The sequence below is a fragment of the Scyliorhinus torazame genome, chromosome 1, assembly GCF_047496885.1.
Source record: "Scyliorhinus torazame isolate Kashiwa2021f chromosome 1, sScyTor2.1, whole genome shotgun sequence".
NCBI classification, from domain to species: domain Eukaryota; kingdom Metazoa; phylum Chordata; class Chondrichthyes; order Carcharhiniformes; family Scyliorhinidae; genus Scyliorhinus; species Scyliorhinus torazame.
Window position 1 is genome coordinate 99,303,914 of NC_092707.1, and position 21,087 is coordinate 99,325,000.

Below are 21,087 nucleotides of genomic sequence, written 5' to 3' on the forward strand. Positions count from 1 at the left end.
CCTGACACGTTGCTGCTGTTTCCACAGCTTTTGCACTGTGTGCTGCTTATTCTGTACTCGAACTGGCCTGGAGCACACCCATTTCATTTGTGCACAATCAGGCCACAACCATCAATACATCACACCTGTTTCAACAGGCAGTGGCAAACATTCACCCTTCCCGCACCATAAACAATTTTCAGGCACCTGCATCTGTACGCCAAGAACATTTTACATCATTTTCAAAAACATCTCACTCACTTTTCCATCGACAGCTTCAACAAACCCAAGCAACGCAGCTGCCATCCAAAACACACCACAATCCAAGCATCTTTCCCAATTCACATTTTACACTCTCATTCCCAGACCTTTCTTTCATTCTCAACACATTCACGCGAGACATCTGTGAAGCCTGCTCCCCACACAATGAACAGCATGTCCTCATCTTGCCGGGTGTAAACTGTGGCTAGTGGCATTCGTCTGAATATTTTGCCTTGAAAGTCCCAACATTCATGGGCCACAATTCTGGCTAATCTGTGCCTCTGATATGGGAGTGACTTGAAATGTCAGCATCTCTGGCTACCTTGCAAGGAATCGCCAAAGTAAGGCAGTTGAATTCAGTTGTGTTTGTTCACAAGATGTCGCATTCTTGGACACTGTTGGCCCGTTGCTGAGAAGCAGCAGTGTGCGCAATGGGATTGAAAGGTAGATTGGTGGAAAGCAATAAGGAATGCAAGGTGGGAACAATGTTCTTTGCTGCCTGTGTAATGTAATCTGCATGTTTGAGCGCAGCAGTGTGATTGGGTGCAGAATGTTTGAGAGAGGCATGTTCGTTTTCAATCTTTGTATGTGAATGATACGGTTTGCATTGTTGATTTGCAAATAACGTTGAAGTCGGAAAAGGTGTATGTCAGGAGTGGGATTTGAACCCACGACCCTTGAAAGGGACCAGAAATCATCAAGTCTTCAACGGCTGCTTAAGTCTGGCGCCTTAGACCACGCGGCCATCCTGACAACTTATTTGCGCAGCTGCTGTTTTCCACTGTGTGCTACGTATTCTCCATTCTCGCTGGCCTGGAGCACACCCAATCCATTTTTGCACAAACAACCACAACCATTAATTCAGCGCAACGGATTGAAGTGGCGGTGTCGATCATTCTCCTTTGCTGCACCGCAAACAATCTTCAGCCACACACCTTTCTTTGATTCCCAAGACATTAACGTGTTATATCTGCAAAGCCCGCTCGTCACACAATGAACAGCATTTCTTCATCCTGGACATTGAAAGAGGTGAACATGCACCCGTGGCCGGTGGCATTGATCGAACCATTTCCACCTGATATTCCCAACCTTCAAAGGCATCAATTCTGGATAATCTGTGCCTGTGATAAGTGAATCTCTTGAAATCTCCAGAGTGCATCTCTGGTGTCCTTGCAAAGAATTGCCAAGTTAGGCATGAATTTAGTTGTCATTGTTCACAAGATGTCACATTCTTGGACATTGTTGATCCATTGCATCTGTTGGTCCATTGCAGCATGGTGCGCAATGGGATAGAAAGGTGGAGTGGTTGAAAGCAATGTGGAATGCTGCAGCGAGGTGGGAACAATGCTTTGCTAAGTGCGCTGCCTGTGAAATGTAATCTGCATGTTGGATTGGAGCATGCGATTGTGTGCATGATATTTGAGAGAGGCATGTTAGGTTTCAAGTTGTGTTGTTTTTATTTGTAAATAAATGAAGTGGTAAAAGGTGGCCAATGTCAATAGGGTGTTGCGGAGATTGTGAGGCTGGCGGTGGCATATTGGTGCTGAAAAGGACAATGTCAGGAGTGGGATTTGAACCCACGCCCCTAGAAAGGGACCAGAAATCACCAGGCTTAAACGAGGCAAGGAAACACACTCCTTGAGTCTGGCGCCTTAGACCACTCGGCCATCCTGACAAGTTGCTGTTGTTTCCACAGCTTGTGCACTGTGTGCTGCTTATTCTGTACTCGAACTGGCCTGGAGCACACCCATTTCATTTGTGCACAATCAGGCCACAACCATCAATACATCACACCTGTTTCAACAGGCAGTGGCAAACATTCACCCTTCCCGCACCATAAACAATTTTCAGGCACCTGCATCTGTACGCCAAGAACATTTTACATCATTTTCAAAAACATCTCACTCACTTTTCCATCGACAGCTTCAACAAACCCAAGCAACGCAGCTGCCATCCAAAACACACCACAATCCAAGCATCTTTCCCAATTCACATTTTACACTCTCATTCCCAGACCTTTCTTTCATTCTCAACACATTCACGCGAGACATCTGTGAAGCCTGCTCCCCACACAATGAACAGCATGTCCTCATCTTGCCGGGTGTAAACTGTGGCTAGTGGCATTCGTCTGAATATTTTGCCTTGAAAGTCCCAACATTCATGGGCCACAATTCTGGCTAATCTGTGCCTCTGATATGGGAGTGACTTGAAATGTCAGCATCTCTGGCTACCTTGCAAGGAATCGCCAAAGTAAGGCAGTTGAATTCAGTTGTGTTTGTTCACAAGATGTCGCATTCTTGGACACTGTTGGCCCGTTGCTGAGAAGCAGCAGTGTGCGCAATGGGATTGAAAGGTAGATTGGTGGAAAGCAATAAGGAATGCAAGGTGGGAACAATGTTCTTTGCTGCCTGTGTCATGTAATCTGCATGTTTGAGCGCAGCAGTGTGATTGGGTGCAGAATGTTTGAGAGAGGCATGTTAGTTTTCAATCTTTGTCTGTGAATGATACGGTTTGCATTGTTGATTTGCAAATAACGTTGAAGTCGGAAAAGGCAAATGTCAGGAGTGGGATTTGCACCCACGACCCTTGAAAGGGACCAGAAATCATCAAGTCTTCAACGGCTGCTTAAGTCTGGCGCCTTAGACCACTCGGCCATCCTGACAACTTATTTGTTCAGCTGATGTTTTCCACTGTGTGCTACGTATTCTCCATTCTCGCTGGCCTGGAGCACACCCAATCCATTTTTGCACAAACAACCACAACCATTAATTCAGCGCAACGGATTGAAGTGGCGGTGTCGATCATTCTCCTTTGCTGCACCGCAAACAATCTTCAGCCACACACCTTTCTTTGATTCCCAAGACATTAACGTGTTATATCTGCAAAGCCCGCTCGTCACACAATGAACAGCATTTCTTCATCCTGGACATTGAAAAAGGTGAACATGCACCCGTGGCCGGTGGCATTGATCGAACCATTTCCACCTGATATTCCCAACCTTCAAAGGCATCAATTCTGGATAATCTGTGCCTGTGATAAGTGAATCTCTTGAAATCTCCAGAGTGCATCTCTGGTGTTCTTGCAAAGAATTGCCAAGTTAGGCATGAATTTAGTTGTCATTGTTCACAAGATGTCACATTCTTGGACATTGTTGATCCATTGCATCTGTTGGTCCATTGCAGCATGGTGCGCAATGGGATAGAAAGGTGGAGTGGTTGAAAGCAATGTGGAATGCTGCAGCGAGGTGGGAACAATGCTTTGCTAAGTGCGCTGCCTGTGAAATGTAATCTGCATGTTGGATTGGAGCATGCGATTGTGTGCATGATATTTGAGAGAGGCATGTTAGGTTTCAAGTTGTGTTGTTTTTATTTGTAAATAAATGAAGTGGTAAAAGGTGGCAAATATCAATGACAGCAGGGTGTTGTGGAGATTGTGAGGCTGGCGGTGGCATATTGGTGCTGAAAAGGACAATGTCAGGAGTGGGATTTGAACCCACGCCCCTAGAAAGGGACCAGAAATCACCAGGCTTAAACGAGGCACGGAAACACACTCCTTGAGTCTGGCGCTTTAGACCACTCGGCCATCCTGACAAGTTGATGCTGTGTCCACAGCGTTTGCACTGTGTGCTGCTTATTCTGTACTCGAACTGGCCTGGAGCACACCAATTTCATTTGTGCACAATCAGGCCACAACCATCAATACATCACACCCGTTTCAACAGGCAGTGGCAAACATTCACCCTTCCCGCACCATAAACAATTTTCAGGCACGCTGCATCTGTACGCCAAGAACATTTTACATCATTTTCAAAAACATCTCACTCACTTTTCCATCGACAGCTTCAACAAACCCAAGCAACGCAGCTGCCATCCAAAACACACCACAATCCAAGCATCTTTCCCAATTCACATTTTACACTCTCATTCCCAGACCTTTCTTTCATTCTCAACACATTCACGCGAGACATCTGTGAAGCCTGCTCCCCACACAATCAACAGCATGTCCTCATCTTGCCGGGTGTAAACTGTGGCTAGTGGCATTCGTCTGAATATTTTGCCTTGAAAGTCCCAACATTCATGGGCCACAATTCTGGCTAATCTGTGCCTCTGATATGGGAGTGACTTGAAATGTCAGCATCTCTGGCTACCTTGCAAGGAATCGCCAAAGTAAGGCAGTTGAATTCAGTTGTGTTTGTTCACAAGATGTCGCATTCTTGGACACTGTTGGCCCGTTGCTGAGAAGCAGCAGTGTGCGCAATGGGATTGAAAGGTAGATTGGTGGAAAGCAATAAGGAATGCAATGTGGGAACAATGTTCTTTGCTGCCTGTGTAATGTACTCTGCATGTTTGAGCGCAGCAGTGTGATTGGGTGCAGAATGTTTGAGAGAGGCATGTTAGTTTTCAATCTTTGTATGTGAATGATACGGTTTGCATTGTTGATTTGCAAATAACGTTGAAGTCGGAAATGGCGAATGTCAGGAGTGGGATTTGCACCCACGACCCTTGAAAGGGACCAGAAATCATCAAGTCCTCAACGGCTGCTTAAGTCTGGCGCCTTAGACCACGCGGCCATCCTGACAACTTATTTGTGCAGCTGCTGTTTTCCACTGTGTGCTACGTATTCTGCATTCTCGCTGGCCTGGAGCACACCCAATCCATTTTTGCACAAACAACCACAACCATTAATTCAGCGCAACGGATTGAAGTGGCGGTGTCGATCATTCTCCTTTGCTGCACCGCAAACAATCTTCAGCCACACACCTTTCTTTGATTCCCAAGACATTAACGTGTTATATCTGCAAAGCCCGCTCGTCACACAATGAACAGCATTTCTTCATCCTGGACATTGAAAGAGGTGAACATGCACCCGTGGCCGGTGGCATTGATCGAACCATTTCCACCTGATATTCCCAACCTTCAAAGGCATCAATTCTGGATAATCTGTGCCTGTGATAAGTGAATCTCTTGAAATCTCCAGAGTGCATCTCTGGTGTCCTTGCAAAGAATTGCCAAGTTAGGCATGAATTTAGTTGTCATTGTTCACAAGATGTCACATTCTTGGACATTGTTGATCCATTGCATCTGTTGGTCCATTGCAGCATGGTGCGCAATGGGATAGAAAGGTGGAGTGGTTGAAAGCAATGTGGAATGCTGCAGCGAGGTGGGAACAATGCTTTGCTAAGTGCGCTGCCTGTGAAATGTAATCTGCATGTTGGATTGGAGCATGCGATTGTGTGCATGATATTTGAGAGAGGCATGTTAGGTTTCAAGTTGTGTTGTTTTTATTTGTAAATAAATGAAGTGGTAAAAGGTGGCAAATATCAATGACAGCAGGGTGTTGCGGAGATTGTGAGGCTGGCGGTGGCATATTGGTGCTGAAAAGGACAATGTCAGGAGTGGGATTTGAACCCACGCCCCTAGAAAGGGACCAGAAATCACCAGGCTTAAACGAGGCAAGGAAACACACTCCTTGAGTCTGGCGCCTTAGACCACTCGGCCATCCTGACAAGTTGCTGCTGTTTCCACAGCTTTTGCACTGTGTGCTGCTTATTCTGTACTCGAACTGGCCTGGAGCACACCCATTTCATTTGTGCACAATCAGGCCACAACCATCAATACATCACACCTGTTTCAACAGGCAGTGGCAAACATTCACCCTTCCCGCACCATAAACAATTTTCAGGCACGCTGCATCTGTACGCCAAGAACATTTTACATCATTTTCAAAAACATCTCACTCACTTTTCCATCGACAGCTTCAACAAACCCAAGCAACGCAGCTGCCATCCAAAACACACCACAATCCAAGCATCTTTCCCAATTCACATTTTACACTCTCATTCCCAGACCTTTCTTTCATTCTCAACACATTCACGCGAGACATCTGTGAAGCCTGCTCCCCACACAATGAACAGCATGTCCTCATCTTGCCGGGTGTAAACTGTGGCTAGTGGCATTCGTCTGAATATTTTGCCTTGAAAGTCCCAACATTCATGGGCCACAATTCTGGCTAATCTGTGCCTCTGATATGGGAGTGACTTGAAATGTCAGCATCTCTGGCTACCTTGCAAGGAATCGCCAAAGTAAGGCAGTTGAATTCAGTTGTGTTTGTTCACAAGATGTCGCATTCTTGGACACTGTTGGCCCGTTGCTGAGAAGCAGCAGTGTGCGCAATGGGATTGATAGGTAGATTGGTGGAAAGCAATAAGGAATGCAAGGTGGGAACAATGTTCTTTGCTGCCTGTGTAATGTACTCTGCATGTTTGAGCGCAGCAGTGTGATTGGGTGCAGAATGTTTGAGAGAGGCATGTTAGTTTTCAATCTTTGTATGTGAATGATACGGTTTGCATTGTTGATTTGCAAATAACGTTGAAGTCGGAAAAGGCGAATGTCAGGAGTGGGATTTGCACCCACGACCCTTGAAAGGGACCAGAAATCATCAAGTCCTCAACGGCTGCTTAAGTCTGGCGCCTTTGACCACTCGGCCAGCCTGACAACTTTTTTGTGCAGCTGCTGTTTTCCACTGTGTGCTACGTATTCTCCATTCTCGCTGGCCTGGAGCACACCCAATCCATTTTTGCACAAACAACCACAACCATTAATTCAGCGCAACGGATTGAAGTGGCGGTGTCGATCATTCTCCTTTGCTGCACCGCAAACAATCTTCAGCCACACACCTTTCTTTGATTCCCAAGACATTAACGTGTTATATCTGCAAAGCCCGCTCGTCACACAATGAACAGCATTTCTTCATCCTGGACATTGAAAGAGGTGAACATGCACCCGTGGCCGGTGGCATTGATCGAACCATTTCCACCTGATATTCCCAACCTTCAAAGGCATCAATTCTGGATAATCTGTGCCTGTGATAAGTGAATCTCTTGAAATCTCCAGAGTGCATCTCTGGTGTTCTTGCAAAGAATTGCCAAGTTAGGCATGAATTTAGTTGTCATTGTTCACAAGATGTCACATTCTTGGACATTGTTGATCCATTGCATCTGTTGGTCCATTGCAGCATGGTGCGCAATGGGATAGAAAGGTGGAGTGGTTGAAAGCAATGTGGAATGCTGCAGCGAGGTGGGAACAATGCTTTGCTAAGTGCGCTGCCTGTGAAATGTAATCTGCATGTTGGATTGGAGCATGCGATTGTGTGCATGATATTTGAGAGAGGCATGTTAGGTTTCAAGTTGTGTTGTTTTTATTTGTAAATAAATGAAGTGGTAAAAGGTGGCAAATATCAATGACAGCAGGGTGTTGCGGAGATTGTGAGGCTGGCGGTGGCATATTGGTGCTGAAAAGGACAATGTCAGGAGTGGGATTTGAACCCACGCCCCTAGAAAGGGACCAGAAATCACCAGGCTTAAACGAGGCAAGGAAACACACTCCTTGAGTCTGGCGCCTTAGACCACTCGGCCATCCTGACAAGTTGCTGCTGTTTCCACAGCTTTTGCACTGTGTGCTGCTTATTCTGTACTCGAACTGGCCTGGAGCACACCCATTTCATTTGTGCACAATCAGGCCACAACCATCAATACATCACACCTGTTTCAACAGGCAGTGGCAAACATTCACCCTTCCCGCACCATAAACAATTTTCAGGCACGCTGCATCTGTACGCCAAGAACATTTTACATCATTTTCAAAAACATCTCACTCACTTTTCCATCGACAGCTTCAACAAACCCAAGCAACGCAGCTGCCATCCAAAACACACCACAATCCAAGCATCTTTCCCAATTCACATTTTACACTCTCATTCCCAGACCTTTCTTTCATTCTCAACACATTCACGCGAGACATCTGTGAAGCCTGCTCCCCACACAATGAACAGCATGTCCTCATCTTGCCGGGTGTAAACTGTGGCTAGTGGCATTCGTCTGAATATTTTGCCTTGAAAGTCCCAACATTCATGGGCCACAATTCTGGCTAATCTGTGCCTCTGATATGGGAGTGACTTGAAATGTCAGCATCTCTGGCTACCTTGCAAGGAATCGCCAAAGTAAGGCAGTTGAATTCAGTTGTGTTTGTTCACAAGATGTCGCATTCTTGGACACTGTTGGCCCGTTGCTGAGAAGCAGCAGTGTGCGCAATGGGATTGAAAGGTAGATTGGTGGAAAGCAATAAGGAATGCAAGGTGGGAACAATGTTCTTTGCTGCCTGTGTAATGTAATCTGCAGTGTGATTGGGTGCAGAATGTTTGAGAGAGGCATGTTAGTTTTCAATCTTTGTATGTGAATGATACGGTTTGCATTGTTGATTTGCAAATGACTTTGAAGTCGGAAAAGGGGAATGTCAGGAGTGGGATTTGAACCCACGACGCTTGAAAGGGACCAGAAATCATCAAGTCCTCAACGGCTGCTTAAGTCTGGCGCCTTAGACCACTCGGCCATCCTGACAACCTATTTGTGCAGCTGCTGTTTTCCACTGTGTGCTACGTATTCTGCATTCTAGCTGGCCTGGAGCACACCCAATCCATTTTTGCACAAACAACCACAACCATTAATTCAGCGCAACGGATTGAAGTGGCGGTGTCGATCATTCTCCTTTGCTGCACCGCAAACAATCTTCAGCCACACACCTTTCTTTGATTCCCAAGACATTAACGTGTTATATCTGCAAAGCCCGCTCGTCACACAATGAAAAGCATGTCTTCATCCTGGACATTGAAAGAGGTGAACATGCACCCGTGGCCGGTGGCATTGATCGAACCATTTCCACCTGATATTCCCAACCTTCAAAGGCATCAATTCTGGATAATCTGTGCCTGTGATAAGTGAATCTCTTGAAATCTCCAGAGTGCATCTCTGGTGTCCTTGCAAAGAATTGCCAAGTTAGGCATGAATTTAGTTGTCATTGTTCACAAGATGTCACATTCTTGGACATTGTTGATCCATTGAATCTGTTGGTCCATTGCAGCATGGTGCGCCATGGAATAGAAAGGTGGAGTGGTTGAAAGCAATGTGGAATGCTGCAGCGAGGTGGGAACAATGCTTTGCTAAGTGCGCTGCCTGTGAAATGTAATCTGCATGTTGGATTGGAGCATGCGATTGTGTGCATGACATTTGAGAGAGGCATGTTAGGTTTCAAGTTGTGTTGTTTTTATTTGTAAATAAATGAAGTGGTAAAAGGTGGCAAATATCAATGACAGCAGGGTGTTGCGGAGATTGTGAGGCTGGCGGTGGCATATTGGTGCTGAAAAGGACAATGTCAGGAGTGGGATTTGAACCCACGCCCCTAGAAAGGGACCAGAAATCACCAGGCTTAAACGAGGCAAGGAAACACACTCCTTGAGTCTGGCGCCTTAGACCACTCGGCCATCCTGACAAGTTGCTGCTGTGTCCACAGCTTTTGCACTGTGTGCTGCTTATTCTGTACTCGAACTGGCCTGGGGCACACCCATTTCATTTGTGCACAATCAGGCCACAACCATCAATACATCACACCTGTTTCAACAGGCAGTGGCAAACATTCACCCTTCCCGCACCATAAACAATTTTCAGGCACGCTGCATCTGTACGCCAAGAACATTTTACATCATTTTCAAAAACATCTCATTCACTTTTCCATCGACAGCTTCAACAAACCCAAGCAACGCAGCTGCCATCCAAAACACACCACAATCCAAACATCTTTCCCAATTTACGTTTTACACTCTCATTCCCAGACCTTTCTTTCATTCTCAACACATTCACGCGAGACATCTGTGAAGCCTGCTCCCCACACAATGAACAGCATGTCCTCATCTTGCCGGGTGTAAACTGTGGCTAGTGGCATTCGTCTGAATATTTTGCCTTGAAAGTCCCAACATTCATGGGCCACAATTCTGGCTAATCTGTGCCTCTGATATGGGAGTGACTTGAAATGTCAGCATCTCTGGCTACCTTGCAAGGAATCGCCAAAGTAAGGCAGTTGAATTCAGTTGTGTTTGTTCACAAGATGTCGCATTCTTGGACACTGTTGGCCCGTTGCTGAGAAGCAGCAGTGTGCGCAATGGGATTGAAAGGTAGATTGGTGGAAAGCAATAAGGAATGCAAGGTGGGAACAATGTTCTTTGCTGCCTGTGTAATGTACTCTGCATGTTTGAGCGCAGCAGTGTGATTGGGTGCAGAATGTTTGAGAGAGGCATGTTAGTTTTCAATCTTTGTATGTGAATGATACGGTTTGCATTGTTGATTTGCAAATGACGTTGAAGTTGGAAAAGGGGAATGTCAGGAGTGGGATTTGAACCCACGACCCTTGAAAGGCACCAGAAATCATCAAGTCCTCAACGGCAGCTTAAGTCTGGCGCCTTAGACCACTCGGCCATCCTGACAACTTATTTGTGTAGCTGCTGTTTTCCACTGTGTGCTACGTATTCTGCATTCTAGCTGGCCTGGAGCACACCCAATCCATTTTTGCACAAACAACCACAACCATTAATTCAGCGCAACGGATTGAAGTGGCGGTGTCGATCATTCTCCTTTGCTGCACCGCAAACAATCTTCAGCCACACACCTTTCTTTGATTCCCAAGACATTAACGTGTTATATCTGCAAAGCCCGCTCGTCACACAATGAACAGCATTTCTTCATCCTGGACATTGAAAGAGGTGAACATGCACCCGTGGCCGGTGGCATTGATCGAACCATTTCCACCTGATATTCCCAACCTTCAAAGGCATCAATTCTGGATAATCTGTGCCTGTGATAAGTGAATCTCTTGAAATCTCCAGAGTGCATCTCTGGTGTCCTTGCAAAGAATTGCCAAGTTAGGCATGAATTTAGTTGTCATTGTTCACAAGATGTCACATTCTTGGACATTGTTGATCCATTGCATCTGTTGGTCCATTGCAGCATGGTGCGCCATGGGATAGAAAGGTGGAGTGGTTGAAAGCAATGTGGAATGCTGCAGCGAGGTGGGAACAATGCTTTGCTAAATGCGCTGCCTGTGAAATGTAATCTGCATGTTGGATTGGAGCATGCGATTGTGTGCATGATATTTGAGAGAGGCATGTTAGGTTTCAAGTTGTGTTGTTTTTATTTGTAAATAAATGAAGTGGTAAAAGGTGGCAAATATCAATGACAGCAGGGTGTTGCGGAGATTGTGAGGCTGGCGGTGGCATATTGGTGCTGAAAAGGACAATGTCAGGAGTGGGATTTGAACCCACGCCCCTAGAAAGGGACCAGAAATCACCAGGCTTAAACGAGGCAAGGAAACACACTCCTTGAGTCTGGCACCTTAGACCACTTGGCCATCCTGACAAGTTGCTGCTGTGTCCACAGCTTTTGCACTGTGTGCTGCTTATTCTGTACTCGAACTGGCCTGGAGCACACCCATTTCATTTGTGCACAATCAGGCCACAACCATCAATACATCACACCTGTTTCAACAGGCAGTGGCAAACATTCACCCTTCCCGCACCATAAACAATTTTCAGGCACGCTGCATCTGTACGCCAAGAACATTTTACATCATTTTCAAAAACATCTCACTCACTTTTCCATCGACAGCTTCAACAAACCCAAGCAACGCAGCTGCCATCCAAAACACACCACAATCCAAACATCTTTCCCAATTCACATTTTACACTCTCATTCCCAGGCCTTTCTTTCATTCTCAATACATTCACGCGAGACATCTGTGAAGCCTGCTCCCCACACAATGAACAGCATGTCCTCATCTTGCCGGGTGTAAACTGTGGCTAGTGGCATTCGTCTGAATATTTTGCCTTGAAAGTCCCAACATTCATGGGCCACAATTCTGGCTAATCTGTGCCTCTGATATGGGAGTGACTTGAAATGTCAGCATCTCTGGCTACCTTGCAAGGAATCGCCAAAGTAAGGCAGTTGAATTCAGTTGTGTTTGTTCACAAGATGTCGCATTCTTGGACACTGTTGGCCCGTTGCTGAGAAGCAGCAGTGTGCGCAATGGGATTGAAAGGTAGATTGGTGGAAAGCAATAAGGAATGCAAGGTGGGAACAATGTTCTTTGCTGCCTGTGTCATGTAATCTGCATGTTTGAGCGCAGCAGTGTGATTGGGTGCAGAATGTTTGAGAGAGGCATGTTAGTTTTCAATCTTTGTATGTGAATGATACGGTTTGCATTGTTGATTTGCAAATGACGTTGAAGTCGGAAAAGGGGAATGACAGGTGTGGGATTTGAACCCACGACCCTTGAAAGGGACCAGAAATCATCAAGTCCTCAACGGCAGCTTAAGTCTGGCGCCTTAGACCACTCGGCCATCCTGACAACTTATTTGTGCAGCTGCTGTTTTCCACTGTGTGCTACGTATTCTGCATTCTAGCTGGCCTGGAGCACACCCAATCCATTTTTGCACAAACAACCACAACCATTAATTCAGCGCAACGGATTGAAGTGGCGGTGTCGATCATTCTCCTTTGCTGCACCGCAAACAATCTTCAGCCACACACCTTTCTTTGATTCCCAAGACATTAACGTGTTATATCTGCAAAGCCCGCTCGTCACACAATGAACAGCATTTCTTCATCCTGGACATTGAAAGAGGTGAACATGCACCCGTGGCCGGTGGCATTGATCGAACCATTTCCACCTGATATTCCCAACCTTCAAAGGCATCAATTCTGGATAATCTGTGCCTGTGATAAGTGAATCTCTTGAAATCTCCAGAGTGCATCTCTGGTGTCCTTGCAAAGAATTGCCAAGTTAGGCATGAATTTAGTTGTCATTGTTCACAAGATGTCACATTCTTGGACATTGTTGATCCATTGCATCTGTTGGTCCATTGCAGCATGGTGCGCCATGGGATAGAAAGGTGGAGTGGTTGAAAGCAATGTGGAATGCTGCAGCGAGGTGGGAACAATGCTTTGCTAAATGCGCTGCCTGTGAAATGTAATCTGCATGTTGGATTGGAGCATGCGATTGTGTGCATGATATTTGAGAGAGGCATGTTAGGTTTCAAGTTGTGTTGTTTTTATTTGTAAATAAATGAAGTGGTAAAAGGTGGCAAATATCAATGACAGCGGGGTGTTGCGGAGATTGTGAGGCTGGCGGTGGCATATTGGTGCTGAAAAGGACAATGTCAGGAGTGGGATTTGAACCCACGTCCCTAGAAAGGGACCAGAAATCACCAGGCTTAAACGAGGCAAGGAAACGCACTCCTTGAGTCTGGCGCCTTAGACCACTCGGCCATCCTGACAAGTTGCTGCTGTGTCCACAGCTTTTGCACTGTGTGCTGCTTATTCTGTACTCGAACTGGCCTGGAGCACACCCATTTCATTTGTGCACAATCAGGCCACAACCATCAATACATCACACCTGTTTCAACAGGTAGTGGCAAACATTCACCCTTCCCGCACCATAAACAATTTTCAGGCACGCTGCATCTGTACGCCAAGAACATTTTACATCATTTTCAAAAACATCTCACTCACTTTTCCATCGACAGCTTCAACAAACCCAAGCAACGCAGCTGCCATCCAAAACACACCACAATCCAAACATCTTTCCCAATTCACATTTTACACTCTCATTCCCAGACCTTTCTTTCATTCTCAACACATTCACGCGAGACATCTGTGAAGCCTGCTCCCCACACAATGAACAGCATGTCCTCATCTTGCCGGGTGTAAACTGTGGCTAGTGGCATTCGTCTGAATATTTTGCCTTGAAAGTCCCAACATTCATGGGCCACAATTCTGGCTAATCTGTGCCTCTGATATGGGAGTGACTTGAAATGTCAGCATCTCTGGCTACCTTGCAAGGAATCGCCAAAGTAAGGCAGTTGAATTCAGTTGTGTTTGTTCACAAGATGTCGCATTCTTGGACACTGTTGGCCCGTTGCTGAGAAGCAGCAGTGTGCGCAATGGGATTGAAAGGTAGATTGGTGGAAAGCAATACGGAATGCAAGGTGGGAACAATGTTCTTTGCTGCCTGTGTAATGTAATCTGCATGTTTGAGCGCAGCAGTGTGATTGGGTGCAGAATGTTTGAGAGAGGCATGTTAGTTTTCAATCTTTGTATGTGAATGATACGGTTTGCAATGTTGATTTGCAAATGACGTTGAAGTCGGAAAAGGGGAATGTCAGGAGTGGGATTTGAACCCAAGACCCTTGAAAGGGACTAGAAATCATCAAGTCCTCAACGGCAGCTTAAGTCTGGCGCCTTAGACCACTCGGCCATCCTGACAACTTATTTGTGCAGCTGCTGTTTTCCACTGTGTGCTACGTATTCTGCATTCTAGCTGGCCTGGAGCACACCCAATCCATTTTTGCACAAACAACCACAACCATTAATTCAGCGCAACGGATTGAAGTGGCGGTGTCGATCATTCTCCTTTGCTGCACCGCAAACAATCTTCAGCCACACACCTTTCTTTGATTCCCAAGACATTAACGTGTTATATCTGCAAAGCCCGCTCGTCACACAATGAACAGCATTTCTTCATCCTGGACATTGAAAGAGGTGAACATGCACCCGTGGCCGGTGGCATTGATCGAACCATTTCCACCTGATATTCCCAACCTTCAAAGGCATCAATTCTGGATAATCTGTGCCTGTGATAAGTGAATCTCTTGAAATCTCCAGAGTGCATCTCTGGTGTCCTTGCAAAGAATTGCCAAGTTAGGCATGAATTTAGTTGTCATTGTTCACAAGATGTCACATTCTTGGACATTGTTGATCCATTGCATCTGTTGGTCCATTGCAGCATGGTGCGCCATGGGACAGAAAGGTGGAGTGGTTGAAAGCAATGTGGAATGCTGCAGCGAGGTGGGAACAATGCTTTGCTAAATGCGCTGCCTGTGAAATGTAATCTGCATGTTGGATTGGAGCATGCGATTGTGTGCATGATATTTGAGAGAGGCATGTTAGGTTTCAAGTTGTGTTGTTTTTATTTGTAAATAAATGAAGTGGTAAAAGGTGGCAAATATCAATGACAGCAGGGTGTTGCGGAGATTGTGAGGCTGGCGGTGGCATATTGGTGCTGAAAAGGACAATGTCAGGAGTGGGATTTGAACCCACGCCCCTAGAAAGGGACCAGAAATCACCAGGCTTAAACGAGGCAAGGAAACACACTCCTTGAGTCTGGCGCCTTAGACCACTCGGCCATCCTGACAAGTTGCTGCTGTGTCCACAGCTTTTGCACTGTGTGCTGCTTATTCTGTACTCGAACTGGCCTGGAGCACACCCATTTCATTTGTGCACAATCAGGCCACAACCATCAATACATCACACCTGTTTCAACAGGCAGTGGCAAACATTCACCCTTCCCGCACCATAAACAATTTTCAGGCACGCTGCATCAGTACGCCAAGAACATTTTACATCATTTTCAAAAACATCTCACTCACTTTTCCATCGACAGCTTCAACAAACCCAAGCAACGCAGCTGCCATCCAAAACACACCACAATCCAAACATCTTTCCCAATTCATATTTTACACTCTCATTCCCAGACCTTTCTTTCATTCTCAACACATTCACGCGAGACATCTGTGAAGCCTGCTCCCCACACAATGAACAGCATGTCCTCATCTTGCCGGGTGTAAACTGTGGCTAGTGGCATTCGTCTGAATATTTTGCCTTGAAAGTCCCAACATTCATGGGCCACAATTCTGGCTAATCTGTGCCTCTGATATGGGAGTGACTTGAAATGTCAGCATCTCTGGCTACCTTGCAAGGAATCGCCAAAGTAAGGCAGTTGAATTCAGTTGTGTTTGTTCACAAGATGTCGCATTCTTGGACACCGTTGGCTCGTTGCTGAGAAGCAGCAGTGTGCGCAATGGGATTGAAAGGTAGATTGGTGGAAAGCAATAAGGAATGCAAGGTGGGAACAATGTTCTTTGCTGCCTGTGTAATGTAATCTGCATGTTTGAGCGCAGCAGTGTGATCGGGTGCAGAATGTTTGAGAGAGGCATGTTAGTTTTCAATCTTTGTATGTGAATGATACGGTTTGCATTGTTGATTTGCAAATGACGTTGAAGTCGGAAAAGGTGAATGTCAGGAGTGGGATTTGAACCCATGACCCTTGAAAGGGACCAGAAATCATCAAGTCCTCAACGGCTGCTTAAGTCTGGCGCCTTAGACCACTCGGCCATCTTGACAACTTATTTGTGCAGCTGCTGTTTTCCACTGTGTGCTACGTATTCTGCATTCTAGCTGGCCTGGAGCACACCCAATCCATTTTTGCACAAACAACCACAACCATTAATTCAGCGCAACGGATTGAAGTGGCGGTGTCGATCATTCTCCTTTGCTGCACCGCAAACAATCTTCAGCCACACACCTTTCTTTGATTCCCAAGACATTAACGTGTTATATCTGCAAAGCCCGCTCGTCACACAATGAACAGCATTTCTTCATCCTGGACATTGAAAGAGGTGAACATGCACCCGTGGCCGGTGGCATTGATCGAACCATTTCCACCTGATATTCCCAACCTTCAAAGGCATCAATTCTGGATAATCTGTGCCTGTGATAAGTGAATCTCTTGAAATCTCCAGAGTGCATCTCTGGAGTCCTTGCAAAGAATTGCCAAGTTAGGCATGAATTTAGTTGTCATTGTTCACAAGATGTCACATTCTTGGACATTGTTGATCCATTGCATCTGTTGGTCCATTGCAGCATGGTGCGCCATGGGATAGAAAGGTGGAGTGGTTGAAAGCAATGTGGAATGCTGCAGCGAGGTGGGAACAATGCTTTGCTAAATGCGCTGCCTGTGAAATGTAATCTGCATGTTGGATTGGAGCATGCGATTGTGTGCATGATATTTGAGAGAGGCATGTTAGGTTTCAAGTTGTGTTGTTTTTATTTGTAAATAAATGAAGTGGTAAAAGGTGGCAAATATCAATGACAGCAGGGTGTTGCGGAGATTGTGAGGCTGGCGGTGGCATATTGGTGCTGAAAAGGACAATGTCAGGAGTGGGATTTGAACCCACGCCCCTAGAAAGGGACCAGAAATCACCAGGCTTAAACGAGGCAAGGAAACACACTCCTTGAGTCTGGCGCCTTAGACCACTCGGCCATCCTGACAAGTTGCTGCTGTGTCCACAGCTTTTGCACTGTGTGCTGCTTATTCTGTACTCGAACTGGCCTGGAGCACACCCATTTCATTTGTGCACAATCAGGCCACAACCATCAATACATCACACCTGTTTCAACAGGCAGTGGCAAACATTCACCCTTCCCGCACCATAAACAATTTTCAGGCACGCTGCATCTGTACGCCAAGAACATTTTACATCATTTTCAAAAACATCTCACTCACTTTTCCATCGACAGCTTCAACAAACCCAAGCAACGCAGCTGCCATCCAAAACACACCACAATCCAAACATCTTTCCCAATTCACATTTTACACTCTCATTCCCAGACCTTTCTTTCATTCTCAACACATTCACGCGAGACATCTGTGAAGCCTGCTCCCCACACAATGAACAGCATGTCCTCATCTTGCCGGGTGTAAACTGTGGCTAGTGGCATTCGTCTGAATATTTTGCCTTGAAAGTCCCAACATTCATGGGCCACAATTCTGGCTAATCTGTGCCTCTGATATGGGAGTGACTTGAAATGTCAGCATCTCTGGCTACCTTGCAAGGAATCGCCAAAGTAAGGCAGTTGAATTCAGTTGTGTTTGTTCACAAGATGTCGCATTCTTGGACACTGTTGGCCCGTTGCTGAGAAGCAGCAGTGTGCGCAATGGGATTGAAAGGTAGATTGGTGGAAAGCAATAAGGAATGCAAGGTGGGAACAATGTTCTTTGCTGCCTGTGTAATGTAATCTGCATGTTTGAGCGCAGCAGTGTGATCGGGTGCAGAATGTTTGAGAGAGGCATGTTAGTTTTCAATCTTTGCATGTGAATGATACGGTTTGCATTGTTGATTTGCAAATGACGTTGAAGTCGGAAAAGGTGAATGTCAGGAGTGGGATTTGAACCCACAACCCTTGAAAGGGACCAGAAATCATCAAGTCCTCAACGGCTGCTTAAGTCTGGCGCCTTAGACCACTCGGCCATCTTGACAACTCATTTGTGCAGCTGCTGTTTTCCACTGTGTGCTACGTATTCTGCATTCTAGCTGGCCTGGAGCACACCCAATCCATTTTTGCACAAACAACCACAACCATTAATTCAGCGCAACGGATTGAAGTGGCGGTGTCAATCATTCTCCTCTGCTGCACCGCAAACAATCTTCAGCCACACACCTTTCTTTGATTCCCAAGACATTAACGTGTTATATCTGCAAAGCCCGCTCGTCACACAATGAACAGCATTTCTTCATCCTGGACATTGAAAGAGGTGAACATGCACCCGTGGCCGGTGGCATTGATCGAACCATTTCCACCTGATATTCCCAACCTTCAAAGGCATCAATTCTGGATAATCTGTGCCTGTGATAAGTGAATCTCTTGAAATCTCCAGAGTGCATCTCTGGTGTCCTTGCAAAGAATTGCCAAGTTAGGCATGAATTTAGTTGTCATTGTTCACAAGATGTCACATTCTTGGACATTGTTGATCCATTGCATCTGTTGGTCCATTGCAGCATGGTGCGCCATGGGATAGAAAGGTGGAGTGGTTGAAAGCAATGTGGAATGCTGCAGCGAGGTGGGAACAATGCTTTGCTAAGTGCGCTGCCTGTGAAATGTAATCTGCATGTTGGATTGGAGCATGCGATTGTGTGCATGATATTTGAGAGAGGCATGTTAGGTTTCAAGTTGTGTTGTTTTTATTTGTAAATAAATGAAGTGGTAAAAGGTGGCAAATATCAATGACAGCAGGGTGCTGCGGAGATTGTGAGGCTGGCGGTGGCATATTGGTGCTGAAAAGGACAATGTCAGGAGTGGGATTTGAACCCACGTCCCTAGAAAGGGACCAGAAATCACCAGGCTTAAACGAGGCAAGGAAACGCACTCCTTGAGTCTGGCGCCTTAGACCACTCGGCCATCCTGACAAGTTGCTGCTGTGTCCACAGCTTTTGCACTGTGTGCTGCTTATTCTGTACTCGAACTGGCCTGGAGCACACCCATTTCATTTGTGCACAATCAGGCCACAACCATCAATACATCACACCTGTTTCAACAGGTAGTGGCAAACATTCACCCTTCCCGCACCATAAACAATTTTCAGGCACGCTGCATCTGTACGCCAAGAACATTTTACATCATTTTCAAAAACATCTCACTCACTTTTCCATCGACAGCTTCAACAAACCCAAGCAACGCAGCTGCCATCCAAAACACACCACAATCCAAACATCTTTCCCAATTCACATTTTACACTCTCATTCCCAGACCTTTCTTTCATTCTCAACACATTCACGCGAGACATCTGTGAAGCCTGCTCCCCACACAATGAACAGCATGTCCTCATCTTGCCGGGTGTAAACTGTGGCTAGTGGCATTCGTCTGAATATTTTGCCTTGAAAGTCCCAACATTCATGGGCCACAATTCTGGCTAATCTGTGCCTCTGATATGGGAGTGACTTGAAATGTCAGCATCTCTGGCTACCTTGCAAGGAATCGCCAAAGTAAGGCAGTTGAATTCAGTTGTGTTTGTTCACAAGATGTCGCATTCTTGGACACTGTTGGCCCGTTGCTGAGAAGCAGCAGTGTGCGCAATGGGATTGAAAGGTAGATTGGTGGAAAGCAATACGGAATGCAAGGTGGGAACAATGTTCTTTGCTGCCTGTGTAATGTAATCTGCATGTTTGAGCGCAGCAGTGTGATTGGGTGCAGAATGTTTGAGAGAGGCATGTTAGTTTTCAATCTTTGTATGTGAATGATACGGTTTGCAATGTTGATTTGCAAATGACGTTGAAGTCGGAAAAGGGGAATGTCAGGAGTGGGATTTGAACCCAAGACCCTTGAAAGGGACTAGAAATCATCAAGTCCTCAACGGCAGCTTAAGTCTGGCGCCTTAGACCACTCGGCCATCCTGACAACTTATTTGTGCAGCTGCTGTTTTCCACTGTGTGCTACGTATTCTGCATTCTAGCTGGCCTGGAGCACACCCAATCCATTTTTGCACAAACAACCACAACCATTAATTCAGCGCAACGGATTGAAGTGGCGGTGTCGATCATTCTCCTTTGCTGCACCGCAAACAATCTTCAGCCACACACCTTTCTTTGATTCCCAAGACATTAACGTGTTATATCTGCAAAGCCCGCTCGTCACACAATGAACAGCATTTCTTCATCCTGGACATTGAAAGAGGTGAACATGCACCCGTGGCCGGTGGCATTGATCGAACCATTTCCACCTGATATTCCCAACCTTCAAAGGCATCAATTCTGGATAATCTGTGCCTGTGATAAGTGAATCTCTTGAAATCTCCAGAGTGCATCTCTGGTGTCCTTGCAAAGAATTGCCAAGTTAGGCATGAATTTAGTTGTCATTGTTCACAAGATGTCACATTCTTGGACATTGTTGATCCATTGCATCTGTTGGTCCATTGCAGCATGGTGCGCCATGGGACAGAAAGGTGGAGTGGTTGAAAGCAATGTGGAATGCTGCAGCGAGGTGGGAACAATGCTTTGCTAAATGCGCTGCCTGTGAAATGTAATCTGCATGTTGGATTGGAGCATGCGATTGTGTGCATGATATTTGAGAGAGGCATGTTAGGTTTCAAGTTGTGTTGTTTTTATTTGTAAATAAATGAAGTGGTAAAAGGTGGCAAATATCAATGACAGCAGGGTGTTGCGGAGATTGTGAGGCTGGCGGTGGCATATTGGTGCTGAAAAGGACAATGTCAGGAGTGGGATTTGAACCCACGCCCCTAGAAAGGGACCAGAAATCACCAGGCTTAAACGAGGCAAGGAAACACACTCCTTGAGTCTGGCGCCTTAGACCACTCGGCCATCCTGACAAGTTGCTGCTGTGTCCACAGCTTTTGC

General features: G+C 45.9%; 19 non-coding genes across 19 annotated transcripts; all 19 read right to left on the reverse strand.

Moving 5' to 3' along the window:
* Window positions 1-887: 887 nt before the first annotated feature.
* trnal-uaa (transfer RNA leucine (anticodon UAA)) lies at window positions 888-993 on the reverse strand. The gene is made up of 2 exons: window positions 956-993; window positions 888-933 (listed from the first exon to the last, which is right to left on the reverse strand). It is a non-coding gene; the product is annotated as a tRNA-Leu (tRNA).
* An 803-nt stretch (window positions 994-1,796) lies between these two features.
* Window positions 1,797-1,915, reverse strand: trnal-caa (transfer RNA leucine (anticodon CAA)). The gene is made up of 2 exons: window positions 1,878-1,915; window positions 1,797-1,842 (listed from the first exon to the last, which is right to left on the reverse strand). It is a non-coding gene; the product is annotated as a tRNA-Leu (tRNA).
* Window positions 1,916-2,796: 881 nt separating this feature from the next.
* Window positions 2,797-2,902, reverse strand: trnal-uaa (transfer RNA leucine (anticodon UAA)). The gene is made up of 2 exons: window positions 2,865-2,902; window positions 2,797-2,842 (listed from the first exon to the last, which is right to left on the reverse strand). It is a non-coding gene; the product is annotated as a tRNA-Leu (tRNA).
* Window positions 2,903-3,711: 809 nt separating this feature from the next.
* On the reverse strand, window positions 3,712-3,830 carry trnal-caa (transfer RNA leucine (anticodon CAA)). Its single transcript has 2 exons — window positions 3,793-3,830; window positions 3,712-3,757 (listed from the first exon to the last, which is right to left on the reverse strand). It is a non-coding gene; the product is annotated as a tRNA-Leu (tRNA).
* Window positions 3,831-5,627: 1,797 nt separating this feature from the next.
* Window positions 5,628-5,746, reverse strand: trnal-caa (transfer RNA leucine (anticodon CAA)). The gene is made up of 2 exons: window positions 5,709-5,746; window positions 5,628-5,673 (listed from the first exon to the last, which is right to left on the reverse strand). It is a non-coding gene; the product is annotated as a tRNA-Leu (tRNA).
* Window positions 5,747-7,543: 1,797 nt separating this feature from the next.
* Window positions 7,544-7,662, reverse strand: trnal-caa (transfer RNA leucine (anticodon CAA)). Its single transcript has 2 exons — window positions 7,625-7,662; window positions 7,544-7,589 (listed from the first exon to the last, which is right to left on the reverse strand). It is a non-coding gene; the product is annotated as a tRNA-Leu (tRNA).
* An 867-nt stretch (window positions 7,663-8,529) lies between these two features.
* trnal-uaa (transfer RNA leucine (anticodon UAA)) lies at window positions 8,530-8,635 on the reverse strand. The gene is made up of 2 exons: window positions 8,598-8,635; window positions 8,530-8,575 (listed from the first exon to the last, which is right to left on the reverse strand). It is a non-coding gene; the product is annotated as a tRNA-Leu (tRNA).
* An 809-nt stretch (window positions 8,636-9,444) lies between these two features.
* On the reverse strand, window positions 9,445-9,563 carry trnal-caa (transfer RNA leucine (anticodon CAA)). The gene is made up of 2 exons: window positions 9,526-9,563; window positions 9,445-9,490 (listed from the first exon to the last, which is right to left on the reverse strand). It is a non-coding gene; the product is annotated as a tRNA-Leu (tRNA).
* An 882-nt stretch (window positions 9,564-10,445) lies between these two features.
* On the reverse strand, window positions 10,446-10,551 carry trnal-uaa (transfer RNA leucine (anticodon UAA)). Its single transcript has 2 exons — window positions 10,514-10,551; window positions 10,446-10,491 (listed from the first exon to the last, which is right to left on the reverse strand). It is a non-coding gene; the product is annotated as a tRNA-Leu (tRNA).
* Window positions 10,552-11,360: 809 nt separating this feature from the next.
* Window positions 11,361-11,479, reverse strand: trnal-caa (transfer RNA leucine (anticodon CAA)). Its single transcript has 2 exons — window positions 11,442-11,479; window positions 11,361-11,406 (listed from the first exon to the last, which is right to left on the reverse strand). It is a non-coding gene; the product is annotated as a tRNA-Leu (tRNA).
* Window positions 11,480-13,276: 1,797 nt separating this feature from the next.
* On the reverse strand, window positions 13,277-13,395 carry trnal-caa (transfer RNA leucine (anticodon CAA)). The gene is made up of 2 exons: window positions 13,358-13,395; window positions 13,277-13,322 (listed from the first exon to the last, which is right to left on the reverse strand). It is a non-coding gene; the product is annotated as a tRNA-Leu (tRNA).
* Window positions 13,396-14,277: 882 nt separating this feature from the next.
* On the reverse strand, window positions 14,278-14,383 carry trnal-uaa (transfer RNA leucine (anticodon UAA)). Its single transcript has 2 exons — window positions 14,346-14,383; window positions 14,278-14,323 (listed from the first exon to the last, which is right to left on the reverse strand). It is a non-coding gene; the product is annotated as a tRNA-Leu (tRNA).
* Window positions 14,384-15,192: 809 nt separating this feature from the next.
* On the reverse strand, window positions 15,193-15,311 carry trnal-caa (transfer RNA leucine (anticodon CAA)). The gene is made up of 2 exons: window positions 15,274-15,311; window positions 15,193-15,238 (listed from the first exon to the last, which is right to left on the reverse strand). It is a non-coding gene; the product is annotated as a tRNA-Leu (tRNA).
* Window positions 15,312-16,193: 882 nt separating this feature from the next.
* On the reverse strand, window positions 16,194-16,299 carry trnal-uaa (transfer RNA leucine (anticodon UAA)). The gene is made up of 2 exons: window positions 16,262-16,299; window positions 16,194-16,239 (listed from the first exon to the last, which is right to left on the reverse strand). It is a non-coding gene; the product is annotated as a tRNA-Leu (tRNA).
* Window positions 16,300-17,108: 809 nt separating this feature from the next.
* trnal-caa (transfer RNA leucine (anticodon CAA)) lies at window positions 17,109-17,227 on the reverse strand. Its single transcript has 2 exons — window positions 17,190-17,227; window positions 17,109-17,154 (listed from the first exon to the last, which is right to left on the reverse strand). It is a non-coding gene; the product is annotated as a tRNA-Leu (tRNA).
* An 882-nt stretch (window positions 17,228-18,109) lies between these two features.
* On the reverse strand, window positions 18,110-18,215 carry trnal-uaa (transfer RNA leucine (anticodon UAA)). The gene is made up of 2 exons: window positions 18,178-18,215; window positions 18,110-18,155 (listed from the first exon to the last, which is right to left on the reverse strand). It is a non-coding gene; the product is annotated as a tRNA-Leu (tRNA).
* An 809-nt stretch (window positions 18,216-19,024) lies between these two features.
* trnal-caa (transfer RNA leucine (anticodon CAA)) lies at window positions 19,025-19,143 on the reverse strand. The gene is made up of 2 exons: window positions 19,106-19,143; window positions 19,025-19,070 (listed from the first exon to the last, which is right to left on the reverse strand). It is a non-coding gene; the product is annotated as a tRNA-Leu (tRNA).
* Window positions 19,144-20,025: 882 nt separating this feature from the next.
* Window positions 20,026-20,131, reverse strand: trnal-uaa (transfer RNA leucine (anticodon UAA)). The gene is made up of 2 exons: window positions 20,094-20,131; window positions 20,026-20,071 (listed from the first exon to the last, which is right to left on the reverse strand). It is a non-coding gene; the product is annotated as a tRNA-Leu (tRNA).
* An 809-nt stretch (window positions 20,132-20,940) lies between these two features.
* Window positions 20,941-21,059, reverse strand: trnal-caa (transfer RNA leucine (anticodon CAA)). Its single transcript has 2 exons — window positions 21,022-21,059; window positions 20,941-20,986 (listed from the first exon to the last, which is right to left on the reverse strand). It is a non-coding gene; the product is annotated as a tRNA-Leu (tRNA).
* Between the last annotated feature and the right edge of the window lie 28 nt (window positions 21,060-21,087).